Source organism: Pseudomyrmex gracilis, unplaced genomic scaffold (genome assembly GCF_002006095.1).
Source record: "Pseudomyrmex gracilis isolate BER0280 unplaced genomic scaffold, ASM200609v1 scaffold_22, whole genome shotgun sequence".
Lineage (NCBI taxonomy): Eukaryota > Metazoa > Arthropoda > Insecta > Hymenoptera > Formicidae > Pseudomyrmex > Pseudomyrmex gracilis.
Genome location: NW_018020606.1, coordinates 574,453 through 579,001, shown reverse-complemented (window position 1 = coordinate 579,001; position 4,549 = coordinate 574,453). Strand labels below are relative to the sequence as shown.

The following is a 4,549-nucleotide window of genomic DNA, read 5'->3' as shown; positions in this document are numbered from 1 at the left end:
CGTCTTTAAATTCTTCGCACATAAATAACAGAACATCGCGCATAAATATGTATAGTGACTAGAAAGATACATTTTATAGGTTTCAGATCGTATAACGACGCGCATCTACGTCTCGTTTAATGCGCATTAAGTGATGCTGCTCGTTTACACTCTATCCAACTGTTGCCTACTTGTACGGTTGCCGTTTAAAGACCCCCGGTATAATGTATCTTCTCTCCGTTGTCGAAGAGCTCGAATGGAATCCGTCCGCAGACAGACGACACCAACGGTATCCGCCTATCTGCAATCACGAACGTCGTTCCGCACGACGAACGTTGGCGCCCAACAACGCCGCTGGGCTTGCCAGCAAAGCTGCTGCCAAGTCAAAGACATCCTCTGTATATACACCACGTTTGTTTACTTGGTAAACAATCGAAACGTTTACTGAAACAATGCAATATACGTTGCATTTCATGCAAATGTTTCCATAAACTGTTGTCCGTATAATTTCACTGAATAATTTACAGTGATATTTGTTTATGATTTAGAAAAGATATGTTAGAATAAAAATATACACATTATATAAAAGTTATTTTATTTTTTATATATAATTTCTATTAGAAAACTGTAGATTTGGCGTGATAACGCGGTGTATGTGTGTAAAAAATATAACTTAAATAATTTCATTGAAACTTTATCAATAAAATTTTTAAGTGTGATTTATAAAAAAAATATATTGTTTAAAAAATAATATAACTGTTTCAACCAACGTTTCGCGAACAAAAAAAATGTGTCAGAAGTGGGATTCGAACCCACGCCCACAGAAGTGGACTGCGACCTGAACGCAGCGCCTTAGACCGCTCGGCCATCCTGACTTGACAGCAGCTTTCACATAACGCTTATATGTGGCACTTCTAATTCTAAAAATAGAAAATAGTTTGTTTCTTCATAAATTAATTTATTAGTGCGATCTATGTGTAGAAGTAATCTTAATAAGTATATAAGCAACATAATATATACTAAAAAAACTGTATAAATCTCAAATATAATTTCAAATAATATATATAGCTACTATTTTACTAAAAAATTTTGCAAGAATTTTTTTCAAAAATATATTATTGTATATATTTAGATATGATAACCTATCAGAGTCTAAACCTATCAGAGTCTAAACTATATGACTATGTATATATCGTACAGTTCTATACGTACAATGAAAATAATAAATGTTAGCAGCGCCGTCTCGTAATGTTTCTCATAATCCATATACATGTTATCGACGTACAGAAATAGTATAACAAACGTATTTTCTTCTTTACTGACGGTAGATAATACAGGCAAATCGATATGTCGGTCAGAAGAAAATCTTACATTAGATGAAGGCGCGTTTATGAGAATCGACAAGGAAAGCTTTTCCTTCGGTATATTGACTTTCACTTCCGCGTGTGAAGGTTGCCACACTCCACGTGCGTTCCGCATTGTTAGCACGTAACAGTTCTAACAACATGTGTGACCGATTTTTCTTCACTTGTCTCTTTTCTATTCGCGCTGTCACAATAAATGAAATAAATACAATTCTCCACCTCACACAGCAGTTTTGATGCTCTTAACAAATTGATTATTCTTTAAAGTCTAAGTTAATTGAACTCGGTCTTTAATTTTTGCCATTAGGTAAATGACTAAACATGTAATATACGTAAGGTCAAACTCGATCGATTTTCTCTCAGTTCAGAAGGAAATAAAAATTTCAATTCTTTTTTTTTTTTCGTGTCATTTGTGAGATTTAAAATCGAAACTTTCAAAAACTTTCAAAATTGTTGTTAAAATTAGGATAAAGTACTTCTCGAGATAACATGTTCCCATGTAGCATTGTAATTACCATTGTAATTACATCGGCCATAAAGTTCATCGGCGACTTAAAAGACTGGCTCAATGCCGGACGTGCGAATACTTTCGCGATGCTTCGAAAGCAACGAGAGCAAAAGTTCGAAACCGATCTCCTCGTTTCCTACGTGAGGACCGGTTAGAGGCTCGCGCATGTATGCAGTTGTGTGATCACGTAGAAAGCTCGCAGTTATGTAAGCCAGCAGCCGGATCTCTCGCCAGACGTTGTTTCCGAAGAGGGGACGGCGAGAATGGGAGGCGTGCGAGAGTGATGAAGAGGGACAGGCCAAGAAATTCGGAGAAACTTAAAATTCTCGATATGCGTATGAGAATCTGACGTGACCAACGCGACAGGTGAGAGTTACTGAAAGTTGTTTGTAACAATTTTACGTGCGTTAACCTTGCGTAAATATTAAATAAAAGTGAAAATATCGCATATGTATATGGCAGCTTAATTTTCACTGAAGATCCGGAAGTCGTAAGACACTTATCTTCGCGTTTTTATTATAGTTTTTTTCTCTTAAACGTTTTCAATAGAAAAACAAAAAAATGCGATTTAATAATTAATATACGAGAAACTTATATTCGGATTGGAACATGCTGCGAGTATGTTGACTGAGAAAAAAATTTCAACTACAATACAAATATTTCATAACCCGAACTAAAAAAAACACGAAAAAAATGCTTTTCGAGCTTGATTACTTGATTCATAGAAAAGTACTTTTTCGAGAATCAAAAGACTTGTTTATTTCAGTGCAATTTAAGACGGATTTAACCTATTTTATGCCAGAAAGAATCGAACAGAGAAATATTCGTTTATTTAGCGAAAACTGATGAAGCATTGTCACGCACATCACGATTATCACATTTTGGACGGGAGCGATTCTCATCAATTTCTCATGCGGCACGAAGAAAGGGAGATAAAAAAAAAAAAAAATTCACAAGCGCATACAAATTACACACACACACACAGAAACACAGTGATTCCGCGTAGTAGTAACCATATCTTCGTATATCTCAGTATCCCCTCGCATACATCTTTATTTATATTTTCCATTCTTATATATCTTTTTTTTTCTGATAAAACGCAATAAAAGTTCGGCGCGCACAATAGAGAATAACAGTTAGAGGCTTTATTTAACGGAGAAAAAAAAACCTGAATGTCGTACCAGTTTTATCCGTCCGTAACAGGCAAGCTCACCCTCCGTCGTCGTCGTTGTCGTCGTCGTCGTCGTCGTCGTCGTCGTCGTCGTATAGTGGAAAAAACTTACATTTGCTTTCTGGTATCGAACCCATATTTCTTTTGTTTACAGCCGAGTAAACCAGATACCTCTCGAGAGAAAAATTTCCACCTTTTGCGCTCCTCTTTTCGCCATTTTCCAGATCACGTTATCTGGCAGAATGTCCGTCTGCTCCCTTCGACTTTCTCCCTCTCGTTTTTCACAATATCATCTTGTTCGCTGTCAATCTCTCTTTGACTAAGATCAATTTTCTTTTTCTTACCTTTCTTGTTTATTATTTTAAGAGCGTTAGGGAAAACCTTTGGGGTCTTCCCGAATCAAAGTCGTGAATAACAGAACAATTTTTCTTTTCCAAAAGATAAATTGTAGAGTTTCTCCGATTTCTGTACTTTTTATGCGCGCGAGCAATTACACGAGAATGTTATGTTTCGCCCGTTTTGATTGATTTGTTTTACTCGCTAAACGTTCAATATTATTCCCGAATTGGTTTCGATCCATCGCGCGCACATCTAATAATAGAAAACGATATTATTACAGTAATGTCTTTTGAGAGCGGACAAATGGTCCCTAAATAAACACGGATCGTAACAAGCAATTAATGTTAGCGCGATAGCAACATATCGGATTGGGTGTAATCAAACCGTTCAAACGTTCTCTGTGCAATATGGTAACAAGTGCGCGCGCGTGCGAATTGGAGTCTACATTACAGCGTAAATGGTCTCTGAACTTACAGTGAAATCCGCAAGATCCTTTTAATTAAAACTCCCCTTGATTCACGTAAAGCCAGACAATATGTTTTTTCCCTTTGACGATGTTTTTAATTAATAACGTGGAAAAACAAAACTGTCTCTTGCATACACACACACATACAGTCCCTTTTAGTTTAATACTCATAGTAAATCTGAAAAGCAATTAAAATCTGTATTTTATCGAAAAATTCAGAAAACAAGTTGTCACTTACATAAGCAACATTCACGTACTCGCGCACATCGTAACGTTTCATCCGCAATTTGTAGATTTTTATAATCATATACGAAGTTTATAGTGTTTTATTATATTACTACACAAGCTGATTGGTCAATCAGAAATGGAGCGTGTCGGATCGTAGGCGCGCACTTTTCTAAGAAATTACGACAGTGTTACATGCGTCAAACGTTTGCTTTGAAAACGAATGATTGATATCAAAGTCTCTTACAATAAAAAATTATTTATACAGCGACGATATACTTGACATTTAAATACATATTTCGCAAACGAGTTTTATTAATACATTGAAAATTTCTGTACATAAAAAATCTGACACGTCTTCCATCACGTTATATAAAAAAAACCGGTCGAGTCACAACATTTCTTCGCGATCCGGAGAAGGAAATTCGCGTTTACGACGGTAAAGTGCATCGCCGTAAGAGAAAGGGGGACTCACTATCTACGGGTGAACGTTGCCG

At 36.3% G+C, this 4,549-nt stretch overlaps 1 non-coding gene across 1 annotated transcript; it reads right to left on the bottom strand.

Moving 5' to 3' along the window:
* Positions 1 to 770: 770 nt before the first annotated feature.
* Trnal-cag lies at positions 771 to 854 on the bottom strand. Its single transcript has one exon. It is a non-coding gene; the product is annotated as a tRNA-Leu (tRNA).
* Positions 855 to 4,549: the final 3,695 nt, after the last annotated feature.